The sequence below is a fragment of the Diaphorina citri genome, unplaced genomic scaffold (assembly GCF_000475195.1).
Source record: "Diaphorina citri unplaced genomic scaffold, Diaci psyllid genome assembly version 1.1 scaffold214, whole genome shotgun sequence".
NCBI lineage: Eukaryota > Metazoa > Arthropoda > Insecta > Hemiptera > Psyllidae > Diaphorina > Diaphorina citri.
The window spans coordinates 219,404-238,492 of NW_007377651.1; the positions used below are offsets into that span (position 1 = coordinate 219,404).

Here is a 19,089-nt window from a genome sequence, read left to right on the forward strand (position 1 = left end):
TTCTCATATTCCAGATTGAGAGTTCCCCCCTATTAGGGTAAGTGTACCATTTATTCGCCCACCTAAAAAACGTACCCTTTATTGGCCCACCTGCCCACATTTATTTTTCTAATTTTTGTTTTTATGACTACAATTTTTGAATAGCACTGGTTCGATAGCAGTCTTTAAGCCCTTTCTTTTGATGAAATTGGATCTTGAAAAAGTTCGTCCAGTTCAGACTTATGTGGCGTATGGTACAGGTGGGCCAATAAATGGTACGTTTTTTAGGTGGGCGAATAAATGGTACACTTACCTAGTTATAGAAGACTAAGTGATGGCTCATACCAGAGTGAACCTTCTAACCTTAAGACCATGTACAAGGCCAGAGGATTTTGCTGATATATTAGTCATAAAATGTATAGAATTGTAGATTGTACCTAGATGGTACAGACTACAGGCGGGTATACAAGATGCGTCTTCTTCTTCTTCTTCTTCTTCTTCCTCTTCTTCTTTTTCTTCTTATTCGTCTTCTTCTCCTAATACTTCTTGTTCTTTCTCTTCTTATTCTTCTTCTTCTTTTCCTTTTTCTTCTTCTCATTCTTCCTGTGCCTATTCGATTCGAATATTGAAAAACATCAGCTTCAAAGTTGAACCATGTGTTCAGAAGATCATCAATCCTAGTTCGACCAAATTTGCCTCAGGCAGTATCAGTAGGAAACATTATCGGTATTTTTCGTTCACCTGAGTTGTGTATTCTCACGAGAAAATCAAGGAAAAGACAGTTCTTGTTTGCAAAAAAAAAAAAAAAAAATCTTTGACAAAAGAAATCTTCTAAATTCATGTACCTACCTAACCTCCATAAAGTAACATGCGAGTATTGGTAATTTGTTACTCTGTATTGAGATTCTAATCAAAACCACAAATAAGGTCAATTATTTCTTCGAATTCACCAACAATTAACTTTTTTCATGTTACTACATCAATTAAAGCATTTTTTTAAGCAACTCTACAACAACTTCTAAAAACCAAGTCACTACTGCTGAAAGCCTCAAGCCTTGGTCGATAAGAAAAGAATGGAATCAAGAAACAAAGAACCGATTTGGTTGGTAGATAGTTGATAGTGTACCGATTTGGAACATACATTAACTGCTTGATAGATAGGTAATATAGCGATTTGGTTGGAACTATGGGTAATTACTTGGCAATGCGTTTAAACATAACAAGCAATCACCTCGTATGTTGTAGACGCTTCTAGCATAACATTATAAAATTCAGCGAAATCCTCATTGACGTCAATTTTGAGAAAAGGAAATGATAATAATGGTACTTAGGTAGGTATAGTGGTATACTGTTCGATTATACAACGGAGAAGTTTCGTTACACGAGCCGCCAGCCTAGTTAGCTTAGTTGGTAGTGCGTTTGCCTTGAAAGCGCTAGGCCGCGGGTTCGATTCCCGCCCGGGGCGGATTTTATCCTGATGGGATAATGTTGGTGATTGGAGTTTTAAAGTTCGCCCAGGACGAGAATCGAACCCGCTCTGCGAGCTAGGCCAGACAATATGTAGTTACTTGTAATACTCATAATAATATTTGTATTCGAATAAAAGGATATTATTATGTTAAGGCGGTCTCTTCCTGAATCCTTATGTTCCGCGTCCATTTTAGTTTAGGACTATTGCACTAAAATAACTTAGGTACGACTGGTACGAGTAGGTATTAGCCATGTACAAGAACCAATACACATAGAACATAGATAGAGTTAGATATTATGTGGATAGTGATGCTAGGTGGTATATTATTATTCAGATCAATTAAATAAATAGTAGATGACAACTCGCAGGTATTGAACATTCAAGAACCAAGAAAATAGATGAAGAAATAGACACTATTCTGAAGAAGTAGATAGAGCGTTCAATGGCCAAGAGACGAAACTTAAGAAGCGGGATATATCGGAACTAAGGAAGTGCCAGAGACACAAGCACTCAAGGTGAAGACCTTGCTTGACATTGGAAACTTGATGGAGTAGGTAACACAGACAACAGTCGTGTAGTACTAGCACCGAATCCTTCTACACTTCTACTAAGTGTGGAACCCGTAGAATCAAGTCAGTGTTTCATTTGTGCTACCCGAGGCCGGTCTATGCGTTAGAGGCAGTCGGACTCTGTGAAAAAAAATAGTCCAGAGTTAATTCGAGATTTCGCAAATCGCCAAAAATAAAGGAATTTTTTTTATCCGTGAAAAAATTGCCAAGTGTCAAATCAATTCGAGATCGCCAAATCGCCAAAAAACGGATTTCATTTTAGCCACATTTGACCACGTTTTCCGGGTCGGTTTTGGTGAGACAATTTCGAATATTTTCGAGTGTGATTATTGGTTTCTTTTTGAAATTTTTAACGTGATTTTTAGTGTGATTTGTAGGAGTTCGTAAACGTTTGAATACAAGTGTTTTATCGAAGCCTAATAAATTTCCGAGGTTTTTTTTTTTTTAATATTTGTTCTTTTTTATTTATTTTTGTATGTCGTATTTGTATTTTCAACAACTCGTGTTTTTAAGACTAATCCTACATTAATATTGTAGTCTCTAATTAAATTCTAAACAAAAGTGCTTTTACTTAGTTCTAGGCGTATTTGTCTCTGCGAATTCACTCAAGAGCTTCTTCTCCAAGTTGTGAGTCGTTTCGTAAGAAATTTGCTTTCTCAAAGTCTAAAAAATATTCATCAAAAGTTTAATCCAACAGATGGTAATCTTAATTGTAGTGTAAAGTTTAGACAACTTTAATTATCTTTTCAAAAGCTTGTTTCTTTCCCGGGAAATTGCTTGCAGATTAATCAACTTGGCAGTTGGAAAAGGTAAGTTTTTCAGTTCAAACAAGAACTACTGAAGTGAGTTATTCATTTCTAGCGAAAATCACAGCTTTGGGTCGGGGTTGTATTTTTTTTTTTTTTTTTTTTTTTTTTTTTTTTTTTTTTTTTTAATTTAATTAATGGGTTTTTTTTTTTTTTTTTTTTTTTTGTTTATCTTTTTTAATATGAATATAATGAATAGACATCTTGTATTATTGTGTGTAGGTACTTAAGGTAATTTTATGTTTTGATCAAACGATTTTAATGCTTCAATGTCTCAAGCCGAAATCCCACTAAGGCAACACGAAGTATGCAAGCATGTTGCAGTGAGCCATGCTTCAAGGCAACATGCGGCATGCCCCAAGACCATATCAATCCAATGCAAAATCTCTGACTTTGAAGGATACTCCATGTTGACCGCCGCGCGTTGATTGAGACGGTTTTGAAGCATCACTGAGAAAAAAAACTAGGGTGCCGGGAGCCCACTCGGGTGACTGGGTTCCGGCACTCTAATATTGAACTCTATATCGGGAATCTCGACAGTATAATTCCAACAACCTAAATGGAAGTAACCCAATAATAGAGTTTTCAACCCTTTCACCATTTTTTTTTTTTATCTATCAGTGCTGTATCAGTGCAACATGCCACAGGTTACTTCAATGTAATTGAGCCTTTGAGTAGAAGACAAACTCAGTTTGATTAAAATATAAGGTTACCTTCCAGGAATATTCTTCTCTGAGAGAAAATATAAAGTTTATCGACATTACCCTAAAATGGGTAGATTGTCTAACCGCACCTCAACCTTTTCTCATCTTTGCAAAGCATCACCGCAAAATGTATCTACCTACCCTGCTTGATATTTAGATATTAGGTGCTAGGTACCTATAACCAAAGTCTATATTAGATGGAAACTTTTGTGAAAGTTTGAGAGTGATCTCATGTGTTTATATTGTAAGAAGATGGAGGAGGAGGAGGAGAAGGAGGCGAAGGAGAAGAAGAAGAAGAGGAGGAGGAGGAGGCGGAAGAAATAGAAGACGAAGGAGGAGGAGAATAAGAATAAGAAGAAGAGGAGGAGGAGGAATTGAATTGAATTAAATTGAACTGAACATGATTCCATTTATTTTTTATAAATTTATTGTTGTAGGTACATAAAATAAACACCTCTAAGACTCAACTTCTGAGGAGATGGTTTTCTTCCTCTCTGTTTCCTCTTTCTATGTACTTCTATGATACGAAGAAGACGAAGAGGAAGAAGACGAAGAAGGCGACGAAGACGACTATAATTTATAACTACTAAATATACAATATACCTATCGTTTCCTATTCCTAAGAATTGAAGAGATTATTCATAAATTCATAACATCGTTCTTCTCAGTTCTGATCTTCTCGTAAAAGTTGATAAAGAAGTAGATAACTCATTGCGTCATCTTTATGGAAAACCCCTCGCATGGAAAATCCTTAAAAAATTAACAGAGATAATGGATATGCAAATGTTGCCCAAGACACAAGATATGTCCGACTATTTTATAAATTTATTATTGATGTAATATTTATAGGAGCTAATTTTACATAGGCTAAAGATTTTTTAAACGAACGTATTAAGTTCGACGATTTACTCGACGATTTTTTTTTTTCTTTTTTTTTTACGAAAATAGCTCGGCACCATCAAATTATTATTTTATTATTAGGTTCTTCAGAGTATTTCGCAATCAGCTCGTCTGTTTGTTTCACCCTAGCGCCTGAATTCAATCACTGGAAAGAGTGAGAGCTTTCCATTGGAACAACCCATAACTTGGCTCTTCCGCTCTTCCCACTCAGTCGTCTATATAGAACTTACTCGGAAAAAGGTCATCAAAGGGGCCCCCAAAGAACCAATCCGGCCCTAAATTTAATTAGAAAAAAATTCATGTGTTGAACATGTTTACGAAGTTTCATCAAAATCAGGCGAACACCGCTTTTTAGAGGAACAAAACAAACAACATCAAAATCAGACAAACACCTTTTTCCTCAGAATGAACAGAAAATCAACCAGACTGAAAGAAAGAAAGATCGTCGAGTTAAAACTTACAATTCACTTCGTTCAGTCAATGATTTACTGCCGCTCACAAATCAGACGCTATGACTATAAATACTATAATGCTATAAACTGATGTAAACAGACTTCTTGATAAAATTGACGTTGATGCACAGCAAGAAATTGCGGTTTTGAAAACTAATTGAAAAAGTTAATCAAGTACTCGAGTAAATTCGCAGAGAAGTTTTATACGAACATAAAATCCAAGGAATTTCAAGTGTGGTAAGAATGATTTTTTTTTTTTTTCAAGAGGTTTGATAGAGGGAACTGTAACAGAACTGTAACTAGTCCTGAAAGCGAGGAGAGAAGGAAGAGAGGATAAGAGAGAGTCAGCCGTTCTTCCTCCTCCTCTTCTTCTTCTTTTCCTTCTACTTCTTCTTCTTCTCCATATTCTTCTTCGTCTTCTTCTCCATATTCTTCTTCTTCTCCATATTCTTCTTCTTCTCCTTCTTCTCCATATTCTTCTTCTTCTTCTTCTTCTTCTTCTTCTTCTTCTTCTTCTTCTTCTTCTTCTTCTCCATATTTGTTGATTAGTGGAGATGTCAGATTGTTGATTAGTGGAGATGACATATTTACCATTTCTTCGAACTGAAAAGTTTTTCTTTCCAAGGAAAAGATACATAGTTTAAGTGTTTATACCTACAACATTTATGGAAGAGAGACAATAGTACCAGCCTGGTTAGCTTAGCTGGGAAGGTACCGCGGCCTGCTTTGCAAGCTCTAGGTAGCTGGTTGTATCCCCACCCGGGTCGAACTTTGTCCTAAACAGATAGGTAAGATTCGTTCTCTAAACATCTAAATTCTAAATGTCTTCAATTTTGGGAGCATAAGTACAGTTCTCCATTATTATGCAGTTCCCTCTGAAAAAAGAAAAATAAAATAATAAGGAAAAAAATCAAATTGTGCCCCTGGCCATAAGTTTTGCCAATCCACCTAAGACGAAAATGTAAAGATTTCCCGGATAAGCAAAGATTAACAAAGTACTTGGTAACGCTGATTTCACACTACAATCTACATCCTCTCTAGATATAGGTATCTCAAACAATCAGCATGGAAGTGAAAAACGCACGTACAATGATAGAACAATATTAACTGATGATATAATTACACTTATAAACAAGGATAGATTACGATGCTATAAGCCTCGAATAAAAATAACGCCCGGCAAATAAACAGGTAAAAACCACAGCCAGTGGCGTGGGGTGAAGCTGTATCCACACATAAAACAATTTTTCCTCTTGCTGGAGATTCACTAAAGTACATTGTACATGTTTAAACAAAAAAGGCCAAATATCTGTAAAGATTCCAAGTTGATATCTATCACCGTTTTCTCATAAAGTGCCTGCATACCTTTACCCCACTGCGTACTTTTGCCCCACCCTACCCTAGTTGACGCCGCCCCGTCAATCGGCATCGATCGATGTCGACTGAAAGCGTACTCTGCCTCGACAACATAGATGTACCTCTTCACCTCGTCGACCGACGGCGTTGACTATGTATGGAGTGTGGACACAGTTTTAGATTTTCACAATGAAAATCACAATGAAAATCTAGGCACTCTAGGCAGTAAATCAGTAGCGTATTGTGAGATTTTTAGAAGGGGGAGCTATGAACAGAAGTTTTGATAGAGGAGACTCTAACAACGGAGGCCTTATCGTCCCGAAATTGAAGAGCGAAGGAGGATAGGATAGGAGAAAGCCAGCCGTTCCAAGACACAGCCCTCTGTGTTTAGGATATTAGAGTTCGCCCCGGGCGGGAATCGAACCGACGAGCTAGCACTTGCAAAAAAAGCGTGCGACCGTCCAATCTAACAAGGCTGGCACTGCTGGCAGATTTGAACTGGACTTCGATAAATTTGCTATCCATTTATTCTAAAAAGGTTCCGGTTTCCATCATCCTTACCAGAGGATTAAAGTAGTGTTTTCGGTCAGATTTTTCAATCGCTTTCCTATCTTCCATAGAGACGCTACTGGTAAATACACTTATAATAATACATACATAACTATGGAGAAAAACAGTAAATCCTACCTGAGAGATAATAAACAACAATAATTGCAAGGCAATCTCCAGCGCGGATAAGCGATGGGAATTTTATCAAGAGTGTAAAAGAAAGAGGGAGAGAACTAGAATAGAGAGAGAACTAAAATGTTGGGTTTTTTGGATGTACCAAAGACACCAAATTTTCTCACCAACCAGTCTCAACGTAGCTCAACTTCAGTGATACACCGGGATCTGGCGGAATCAAAGTGCTATCGGCTCTTTTGGCACATCCACCAAATCAACAAATTATCTTTTCAAAGCCTCCAAACAAATTACTGTTTTATTCTAGGTAGATGATTCTATGTTTCAAGTTTATGTTACCTTGTCTTGTCCGTGGCAATAAGTAATCTTAGCTTGAGTCAAGTTGCGTCCTTCAGTTTAAATAGATGGGGCAGATGATCACATTCAGCGTAAAGTCACCAGTCATAATCATAACTCATATAAAGTACCTAAAGTACATTAAATATACCTACAATAACAAATTTAGTACCAACTCCGGAAAGTACATTAAGTACGAATAGGAAGGTACTAACTTACAGTAATTTTAGCACCAACTCCGTAAAATACAATAAGTACCTTCAATAAAGTTTAGTACCAGATTCGTAAACGTAAAGTACAATAAGTACCAAGTCCGGATAGCCTTCACCTTGGTCAGTCTCTTTACTTCTGGTTTCAGCTCCTAACCGAACGGAGCGAGATCCAAGTTTTAACTCGACAATATTATTGTAAATTTGGGGACATCCGTTTTCACGCCTTGAGGCAATCCAGTTCTGAAACTGTACATAAAGAGTACCACATGTAAAATAGTTACCACATATAAAATAGTTCCGGAAATTTCCATACCTAGTCAAGTGAAGACCTAGTGAAGCTGTGTCCACGGCCAAAAGTACACGATCGATGTCGACTGAAACCGTCCACACTGCCTCGACAACATAGTCGATCGGCGGCCGTCAACTATGTGTGGACATAGCTTTAAAAAAGAATACCTTGGTAAGTACAAATAACATGTTACAGGTAGGTACACTGACAAATCAGAATGTGATATATGTATCTTACCATAGGAACCTATCAACCTATACATAAATAAACAACCTCAGAAATGAACACATTAGAATAATCTGTGCATACCTGTTGAGTTGTTGACATCATGAACACATGGTTAGGTCTACAAGTGTTCGGATGTGATTCATGAGAGTGCTGTGGTGTTGAGAAGAGCCACTTTAGATCTGATGTTGATACACCACTTCACCACTTGTATCTCTGGAGGTGTACAGGGTTCCTAGACAAGCTACACGTGCCAGGTGTAAGTATCTGCTTGTAAAGGCTAGGTCGCGGGCGGATTTTATCCTGAACGGATAAGGTTCGTTCTCGGAAAGGCTGGCTTTCTCCTATCGTGTTTTCCTTCTGTCTTCGATTTCGGGACGATAAGACCTTAGCTAGGGTTGCCAACCGTACGTTATTTCCCGGAACAATCCGTATTTTTGTCAAAAATCAAATGTTCCGCCGGAACACACCCTTGTTCCGGTTTTTTTTTCCAAATCTATGGAAAATACGGGAACTGACTAATAAACAGAAAAAAAGTTTAAAAAGACGAAAAACACAAAAACCCGCGAGTCAAGTAGGTATTTTTTCAGCCTTTTAGCATGTGATTTTTAGTTTTATTAGGTTCTTCAGAGTATTTAGCAATCAGCTTGTCTGTTTGTTTTATTTAGCAATCGCCTGAATTCAATCACTGGAAAGAGTGAGAGCTTTCCATTGGAACAACCCATAACTTGGCTCTTCCCACTCAGTCTGTTTGTATAGAACTTACTCGGAAAAAGGTCCTCAAAGGGGCCCCCAAAGAACCAATCCGGCCCTAAATTTAATTAGAAAAAATTCATGTGTTGAACATGTTTACGAAGTTTCTTCAAAATCAGGCGAACACCGCTTTTTAGAGGAACAAAACAAACAACATCAAATTCAGACAAACACCTTTTTCCTCAGAATAAACAGAAAATCAAACAGACTGAAAGAAAGAAAGAAAGAAAGAAAGATCGTCGAGTTAAAACTTACAATTCACTTCGTTCAGTCAATGATTTACTGCCGCTCACAAATCAGACGCTATGACTATAAATACTATAATGCTATAAACTGATGTAAACAGACTTCTTGATAAAATTGACGTTGATGCACAGCAAGAAATTGCGGTTTTGAAAACTAATTGAAAAAGTTAATCAAGTACTCGAGTAAATTCGCAGAGAAGTTATCGTCCGTAGTTTATACGAACATAAAATCCAAGGAATTTCAAGTGTGGTAAGAATGATTTTTTTTTTAAGAGGTTTGATAGAGGGAACTGTAACTTTAACTGCTAAGGAAGGTCTTATAGTCCCGAAAGCGAGGAGAGAAGGAAGACAGGACAGGAGAAAGTCAGCCGTTCTTCCTCCTCCTCCTCCTATTCTTCTTCCTCTTCTTCTTTTTCTTCTTCTATCTTCTTCCTCTTCTTCTTTTTCTTCTTCTTCTCCTCCATATTCTTCTTCGTCTTCTTCTCCTTCTTCTCCATATTCTTCTTCGTCTTCTTCTTCTCCATATTCTTCTTCGTCGTCGTCTTCTTCTTCGTCTTCTTCTTCTTCTTCTCCTCCTCCTCCTCCTCCATATTCTTCTTCGTCGTCGTCGTCGTCTTCTTCCTCTTCTTCTTTTTCTTCTTCTTCTTTTCCTCCTTCTTTTTCTTCTTCTTCCTCTTCTTCTAAACAAATTTGCCTTTTTTTTCCAGACTGATATATTAACTGCTTGCTTGTTGATTAGTGGAGATGTCAGATTGTTGATTAGTGGAGATGACGTATTTACCATTTCTCCGAACTGAAAAGTTTTTCTTTCCTAGGAACTTGATACTTCGAAAGATAGTTTAGGTGTTTACCTACAACCTACAACGTTTATGGAAGAGAGACAATAGCGCAACTGATCTATTGTGCCCCTGGCCATAAGTTTTGCCAATACACCTAAGACAAAAATGTAAAGATTTCCCGGATAAGCCAAGATTAACAAAGTACTTGGTAACGCTCATTTCACACTACAATCTACATCCTCTCTAGATATGTATATCTCAAACAATCAGCATGGAAGTGAAAAACGACGTACAATGATAGAACAATATTAACTGATGATATAATTACACTTATAAACAAGGATGGATTACGATGCTATAAGCCTCGAATAAAAATAACGCCCGGCAAATAAACAGGTAAAAACCCCAGCCAGTGGCGTGGGGTAAAGCTGTATCCACACATAAAACAATTTTTCCTCTTGCTGGAGATTCACTAAAGTACATTGTGCATGTTTAAACAAAAAAGGCCAAATTTCTGTAAATATTTCAAGTTGATATCTATCACCGTTTTCTCATAAAGTGCCTGCATACCTTTACCCCACTGCGTACCTTTGCCCCACCCTACCCTAGTTGACGCCGCCCCGTCAAGCGGCATCGATCGATGTCGACTGAAACCGTACTCTGCCTCGACAACATAGATTTACCTCTTCATCTCGTCGATTGACGGCGTCGACTATGTGTGGAGTGTGGACACAGTTTTAGATTTTCACAATGAAAATCTAGGCAGTAAATCAGTAGCGTATTGTGAGATTTTTAGAAGGGGGAGCTATGAACAGAAGTTTTGATAGAGGGGACTCTAACAACGGAGGCCTTATCGTCCCGAAATCGAAGAGCGAAGGAGGATAGGATAGGAGAAAGCCAGCCGTTCCAAGACACAGCCCTCTGTGTTTAGGATAGAGTTCGCCCCGGGCGGGAATCGAACCGACGAGCTAGCGCTTGCAAAAAAAGCGTGCGACCGTCCAATCTAACAAGGCTGGCACTGCTGGCAGATTTGACCTGGACTTCGATAAATTTGCTGTCCATTTAGGTATTCTAAAAATGTTCCAGTTTCCATCCTTACCAGAGGTTTAAACTAGCGTTTTCGGTCAGGTTTTTCAATCGCTTTCCTATCTTCCATAGAGACGCTACTGGTAAATACACTGATAATAATACATACATAACTATGGAGAAAAAGAGTAAATCCTACCTGAGAGATAATAAACAACAATAATTGCAAGGCAATCTCCAGCGCGGATAAGCGATGGGAATTTTATCAAGAGTGTGATAGCTACTCGTGGATTTAATGCTGTGGAAAAATACGCAAATAATAATGAACATAATTATGTAAGAGCGCAAAGTGTGTTAGAAAACTCGAATCTAAATCGAGCATGCGATCAAAACAGTGGAAAGAGGTTTCGAGTAGATTGGAACACATCTCATGCCCTCAGGTACACTCCATTTGTCAGGGTCTAGGTTTTCCTTGCCCTTGGGATTAATTTCATTATTTTGAAGAAAACCATTTACTGACGAAGTAATGAAATAGTAGGTTGAAAAAGTGCTTGGTGGTAATAGAATTACAGGGATCAGCATTTTTGTCCGGTTAAACTACCTATGCCTTTTTACGGTTCAATTCTTCTTTTGTATGGTCCCAGCGCAAAGTGTGTGAGAAAACTTGAATCTAAATCGACCATGCGATCAAAAAAGTGGAAAGAGGTTTCGAGTAGATTGGAACACATCTCATGCCTTCAGGCACACTCCATTTGTCAGGGTCTAGGTTTTCCTTTGCCCTTGGGATTAATTTAATTTGAAGAAAACCATTTACTGACGAAGTAATGAAATAGTACAATAGTAGGTTGAAAAAAGTGCTGGGTGGTAATAGAATTACAGGGATCAGCATTTTTGTCCGGTTAAACTACCTATGCCTTTTTACGGTTCAATTCTTCTTTTGTATGGTCCAAAATTTGCCTCCTGTAAGGTTCAAATTTTGCATTTTGGACTTTTACAAACCTTGAGACTTACATACTCCAAGAATGGACGTCTCCTGGAAACAAAAATATGGGCTAGGCATTCTTGAAATTTTGAGAAAAAAGGGCTGGTTTCAGGGCCCCCTTAACGAGCTCAGGCCTAAATGCGATCGGATAAACGACTTGAGCCATTTGATCCCACATCCAGATATAGCGTTACAGAGGTGAACCTAAACCATTACAGAGGTGTTGCACGTTCTCTTTAGTGTCTAATAAAAGTTTGAAAGCTGATCATATTTGTCAAGTCCAAAGTGTAAATCGGTCCATAAATAATTACTTTATATCAGGCTGGTTTCAATTATAGAATCATAGCAGTATTGTTTTTAAGAGGGCCGTCCGCAGGGGGGTAGAGGGGGTCATCCGGTCCAATTGGGCCAAGGCTGGGGCTCCACTAAGGCGGCCCCGAACCATCAGTTTTTTTCCCCAGAAATGAAAATAAAATACGAGTAGGTACCTAGTATTCTTGTTTGTAAAGAATTATTGAGGGGCCCATTTTTGAAGAGCCAGGGCCCGGTTAGGTTGTGAACGGCTTTTTTTAAAGAGATTTGATGAAGGGAACTAGAGCTACTAAGGTCTTGTCATCCCGAAAGCGAAGAGAGAAGGACAGGACGGGATAGAAGAAAACCAGCCCCTCCTAGAAAGAGCCTTACCCTTTTAGGATAAAATCCATCCCGGGCGGGGATAAAACCTGCGACCTGGCGCTTACAAGGCAGACGCGGCACCTTCCAAGCTATCTAGTCTGGCCCTGGGTTTTTAATTAGTGTTTAATGATAGTCTGTAGATTAATATCTTCATAATCATTAAATTCACATTAACATTGCGCATAAAAGTGTTGGTATTTGTGAGTATGACTTGTTTATCACCTATCTTCAGCATCAGTTGACGTTCCTAGCCAAGTACTTGTAGACTTATGTATCTAAGTACTCATAGAACATACTTACTTGTCCAAGTACTAAGTACTCATTGTCTGTCTTCATATTGTTATTATGACTTCCACAGCCAGCCTAGTCAACTTAGGAGGGTAGAGCGTCCGCCTTGTAAGCGCTAGGTATAGGGTTTGATTAACGCCCTGGGCGTATTTTATCCTAAACAAATGGGGTTCGTTCTCGGAACAGCTGGCTTTCTATCCTGTCTTCTCTTCGCTTTCGGGACGATAAGACCTTGGCAGTTGCAGTTCTCTCTATCAAACCTTTTCAAATCAAATTTTGCGTTTTGGACTTTTACAAACCTTGAGACTTACATACTCCAAGAATGGACGTCTCCCGGAAACAAAAATGTGTGCAAGGCATTCTTGAAATTTTGAGAAAAAAGGGCTGGTTTCAGGAACCCCCTGAAGGAGCCCAGGCCCGAATAGGACCGGATAAACAGCTCGAGCCATTTGATCCCACATCCAGATATAGCGTTACAGAGGTGAACCTAAACCATTACAGAGGTGTTGCACGTAATCTTTAGTGTCTAATAAAAGTTTAAAAGCTGATCATATTTGTCAAGTCCAAAGTGTAAATCGGTCCATAAATAATTACTTTATACCAGGCTGGTTTCAATTATAGAATCATAACAGTATTGTTTTTAAGAGGGCCGTCCGCAGGGGGGTAGAGGGGGTCATCCGGTCCAATTGGGCCAAGGCTGGGCTCCACTAAGGCGGGCCCCGAACCATCAGTTTTTTTCCCCAGAAATTAAAATAAAATACGAGTAGGTACCTAGTATTCTTGTTTGTAAAGAATTATTGAGGGGCCCATTGTTCAAGAGCCAGGGCCCGGTTAGGTTGTGAACGGCTTTTTTAAAGAGATTTGATAAAGGGAACTAGAGCTATTAAAGTCTTGTCATTCTGAAAGCGAAGAGAGAAGGACAGGACGGGATAGAAGAAAACCAGCCCCTCCTAGAAAGAGCTTTACCCTTTTAGGATAAAATCCATCCCGGGCGGGGGTAAATCCTGCGACATAGCGCCTCCTTCCAAGCTATCTAGTCTGGCCCTGGGTTTTTAATTAGTGTTTAATGATAGTCTGTAGATTAATATCTTCATAATCATTAAATTCACATTAACATTGCGCATAAAAGTGTTGGTATTTGTGAGTATGACTTGTTTATCACCTATCTTCAGCATCAGTTGACGTTCCTAGCCAAGTACTTGTAGACTTATGTATCTAAGTACTCATAGAACATACTTACTTGTCCAAGTACTAAGTACTCATTGTCTGTCTTCATATTGTTATTATGACTTCCACAGCCAGCCTAGTCAACTTAGGAGGGTAGAGCGTCCGCCTTGTAAGCGCTAGGTATAGGGTTTGATTAACGCCCTGGGCGTATTTTATCCTAAACAAATGGGGTTCGTTCTCGGAACAGCTGGCTTTCTATCCTGTCTTCTCTTCGCTTTCGGGACGATAAGACCTTGGCAGTTGCAGTTCTCTCTATCAAACCTTTTCAAAATCTCTCTCTCTCTTTTAATGGCCTCATAATCTTTTTTTCTTTTCTTTTTTTCTTTTTTTTTTTTTTTTGTGGGGCATTTTGGGGGGGAGAAGGGGAGAAGGCAAGTTCTCAGCCGCAATAAAAATTAATGCCCTTACGACTTCCTAGTGATTGGGGCGATTATATAATTTTTGCTTTATTGATAACTCTAACGGTTCGTGAAGCATTTTTTGTCACCACAAGTTGTGTTAGAAAAAAAGAGCAAAGAATTAAGAAAATCAACAACATCCAATAATTTGCAAACTTGAAAACCCGGTTTTTTAAGGCTTTGTGAGTATAAAAGCTTACTTCCATTTGTAATGTTTGACTTTGCACACATAAGATCCAACTACAAAGAGTCCTCGTAAAATTATCGACATACTACCCAACCTCGCTGAGGTAATTATTAATTTATTGAAATGTCATTAAAAAGTTTTTTTGGTTATATTTTTTATAAGAGTAGGTACCTTAAATTTACATTTTTCTTTTTTTCTTTTTTGAGGACAGGGGATATAAAAACTCAACCTTTCATTTGACAACCAAAAAAATTCGACATCCCAAACTATTCATTGCCCTTTCCAACTTCCAACTTTTGACAAATCCATTAATCTAAAATTTATTAATGGACAGCGCCATTTATAGACTTTTTTTGTATGGGTTTTTTATTTTTTTAAAAAATTGCCAAAAAAAGTTTTTTTTTTTTTTTTTTTTTTTTTTTTTTTTTTGCTTTTTTTACGGTCTGGTACCATCTATCTGTTAGAAAGTAAGTGCCTACTTGGAATTGGTGTCATTTATTATGTCTATAGCATAAAATTAATTATTATTTGTTTTCTTCTTCTTCTTCTTCTTCTTCTTCTTCTTTCTCCTCTTTTTTCTCTTCCCGTAGTTGGTTGTTAATTGTGATAAATTTATCATTTCCTTGTGATTAATGTTCTGCTCGTGTGTCGTCTTGGCCTTGACTGATTTGTCTGGGTGGCTTTTTTGCATCTTATTCCTACCTCTCTACCTACATTCCTACATAGAAGAAACCATTTTAATTTTTTATACATATAAAAATAGATGAACCAAATTGTAAATATGATAAATAATCAAATGAGAGAGAGAGAGGGGGGGAGGGAGGGAGAGAGAAAAGAAAGAGGGAGAGAACTAGAATAGAGAGAGAACTAAAATGTTGGGTTTTTTGGATGTACCAAAGGCACCAAATTTTCTCACCAACCAGTCTTAACGTAGCTTAACTTTAGTGATACATCGGGATCTGGCGGAATCAAAGTGCTGTCGGCTCTTTTGGCACATCCACCAAAACGACAAATTATTTTTTCAAAGCCTCCAAACAAATTATTGTTTCATTCTAGGTAGATGATTCTATGTTTCAAGTTTATGTTACCTTGTCTTGTCCGTGGCAATAAGTAATCTTAGCTTGAGTCAAGTTGCGTCCTTCGGTGCGTTTAATAGATGGGGCAGATGATCACATTCAGCGTAAAGTCACCAGTCATAATCATAACTCATATAAAGTAGGTACCTAAAGTACATGAATACCGACAATAATAACAAATTTAGTACCAACTCCGGAAAGTACATTAAGTACGAATAGGAAGGTACTAACTCACAGTAACTTTAGTACCAACTCCGTAAAATACAATAAGTACCTTCAATAAGTTTAGTACCAGATTCGTAAACGTAAAGTACAATAAGTACGAAGTCCGGATAGCCTTCAATCTAGGTCTGAAACTCTACATAAAGTGTGCCATACCATAAAATAAATAGTTCCGGAACATAATTTGCATACCTAGTCAAGTGAAGACCTAGTAGGTACCTTAAGCTGTGTCCACACATAGTCAAACGTACACGATCGATGTCGACTGAAACCATCCACACTGCCTCGACAACATAGTCGATCGGCGGCCGTCAACTATGTGTGGACACAGCTTTAAATACAATAGTCCGTCCACTATACTTTTTATTATTACTATTGTAATTATTTAATAAAGGAAGGACGGACTAAAAAGAATACCTTGGTAAGTACAAATAACATGTTAACTTGTTACAGGTAGGTACACTGACAAATCAGAATGTGATATATGTATCTTACCATAGGAACCTATCAACCTATACATAAACAACCTCAGAAATGAACACATTAGAATAATCTGTGCATACCTGTTGAGTTGTCGACACCATGAACACATGGTTGGGTCTACAAGTGTTCGGATGTGATTCATGAGAGTGCTGTGGTGTTGAGAAGAGCCACTTTAGATCTGATGCTGATACACCACTTCACCAGGATCTGACTCTTTGACCGAATATAGACCACTGAAAAGAGGTCTTATCTATTTGTCAAATTTCTATTGTAACTGTGGGGTGTATTCTGTATTTTATTATTTTAAGGCGGTCTCTTTCACTTGTGTGCCGCGTCCATTTTAGTTTAGGACTATTGCACTGCGTGTATTCTCTATTTGTCACCATGACATTATTGTAGACCTCATCTTGTCTGTGGTCGCCGTTGTGGCCCCGCACTTACGGGGCTCGGGGCCAAGTCCACCAATGGGTCTCGAGACCAACTTCAACAAATGGGCATTGGGGCTCACTCAACAAATGGGCCCCTGTTCGGGTTCTCGAATTTTATTTTCCTTCACAAGGGGGCCCGGGGCAAATAGGACCGGACGGAGCCCCCTTTGGTCGGCCCTGCCTCTGATAACTTGATAAGCCAGAGATTATGACTTTTATGCAACTGTTTACGACATACTAGTATTGTATAAAAGGAGGGAAAAAAGTTGAACTTTGGCCGACAAGTGCCTACCGATGGACTTTACTAGAACAAAGAAAAGAAAAACAATAATTTTATCTCTCTCTCTCTCTCTCTCTCTCTCTCTCTCTCTCTCTCTCTCTCATTATTTATTTATCTCTCTCTCTCTCTCTCTCTCTCCATATCATGCATGACCGGTCGCCTGCAGTCAGAATATTCGATCCAATTTCTTATTCTTATTATTTCCGAATGAGATTTTTGCGATAAAACTGATTAACGTCACCGGTTGTCACTCGTCAGACTCGTCACCCCAAGTCAACGTTGCTTCGCCTATGTGTCTCCTCATTGTTGACGAGTATTCCGGCCGTGTGGTTCTTGGAACGCCAAGACCCGTTCTCGCGTTTTACTTTTCCAACAACACAATGAAAGAAAGTAGAAGTAATTTTTAGGCTATGTCCACAGTGTGGACTCCACACACATATAGTCGACGGTGTTGATTGACGAGGTAGAAGTTCAGTCAATGCGACGTCGACCATGTGTAGAGAAAGCTTTATTCGGGCCGATTCCTTGGGCCAGACACACACAAAGAGCCCATTCTAAGGCTTAGGCGTAGAAGCAAACAGCCCTAAAAGTTTGGGCTAAGTTTATATTTATTTATACGAAACATTCTATATGCAATCTTGTTGAAGTTATTGGCGTTTCTAATCTCTCAACGTTTTTGTGTTCGCCCGAGTTTCGAGCCCGTGGATCGTAAAGTTGGGTAACGTTCAGATAACTAGATCCCTATATTGTTATCTGCCTTACCTGGATCCGGTTTTATAATTTATTGCTATATTAAGAACGAAAATAAATAATCCTACGATTTTTTTTTCATGCGATTCCTTCTTTCAGATTAGGTTGTATTGTTCTCGTTCCTATATGTAGATTTGAGAGAATACGATAACGATTATAATGTACTGCCATCGTTATGGGGTCCGTTGAAGTGGGTGCATAGGGTGACCTTTTTTTATATTGTATTCATAAACAATGCCTACGGGTACTATAGATAGAACATAGTAATAGGGTTTATTTATAGGTACTGCTCGCATACTGAAAAGTCCCTTTACTTCAGCAGTAGGCTCCTGCTATTACTACTAAACGTACTGATCCGCCACCATTGTTGATGGAAAAAGGTTTGTTTTCTTTTCTAACCCATCTCGTATTTGTTTAGGATCCCTTATCAGCTAATTCACTCGTATTTGCAACGTAGCTAGCGAACCCTTCTTGATAGCAAACAACCGAACCCTAACCTGCTTGATAGCAAAATTTCTGAGAATGTATGTAGATAACACGGGCCCCTAATCAGGGCTGTATACAGCTTTAGTAGAATTAGTAGGCGTCCACATCGGAGAACCAACCATCGCACCCTCACCTAGTAAGTACCGAACCAAGAGAAAGTAAACTATGCTAATGAATAGAAGCGTTCTCAACGGAGCCTGGACCATAGTACCGTCCTTTGCTGGAAGTCAAGAAATTGAGCTGAGTATTCTTTCTGCAATGGTCTGTGGTCGCCGTTGTGGCCCCGCACTTACGGGTCCCGGGGCCAAGTCCACCAATGGGTCTCGAGGCCAACTTCAACAAATGGGCCTTGGGGCTCACTCAACAAATGGGCCCCTGTTCGGTTTCTCGAAATTTATTTTCCTTCATAAGGGGGCTCGGGGCACCCGGCCCCTGGGCAAATAGGACCGGATGGAGCCCCCTTTGGTCGGCCCTGCCTCTGATAACTTGATAAGCCAGAGATTATGACTTTTATGCAACAGTTTACGACATACTAGTATATAAAAGGAGGAAAAAAAGTTGAACTTTGGCCTACAAGTGCCTACCGATGGACTTTACTAGAACAAAGAAAAGAAAAACAATAATTTTATCTCTCTCTCTTTCACTCTCTCATTATTTATTTATCTCTCTCTCTCTCTCTCTCTCTCTCTCTCTCTCTCTCTTTCTCTCTCTCTCTCTCTCATGCATGACCGGTCGCCTGCAGTCAGAATATTCGATCCAATTTCTTATTCTTATTATTTCCGAATGAGATTTTTGCGATAAAACTGATTAACGTCACCGGTTGT

At 38.7% G+C, this 19,089-nt stretch overlaps 2 long non-coding RNA genes across 2 annotated transcripts in view; one reads left to right on the forward strand and one right to left on the reverse strand.

Annotated features, from left to right (window-relative positions):
• Nucleotides 1-1,916: 1,916 nt before the first annotated feature.
• Nucleotides 1,917-5,075, reverse strand: LOC113466121. The gene is made up of 2 exons (XR_003390622.1): nucleotides 4,891-5,075; nucleotides 1,917-2,139 (listed from the first exon to the last, which is right to left on the reverse strand). It is a non-coding gene; the product is annotated as an uncharacterized LOC113466121 (long non-coding RNA).
• The window catches only part of LOC113466120, a 52,638-nt gene continuing 35,686 nt past the window's right edge, over nucleotides 2,138-19,089 (forward strand). Inside the window, exon 1 of the long non-coding RNA XR_003390621.1 lies at nucleotides 2,138-2,828. This is a non-coding gene — a long non-coding RNA (uncharacterized LOC113466120). The remainder of the gene's footprint in view (nucleotides 2,829-19,089) is intronic.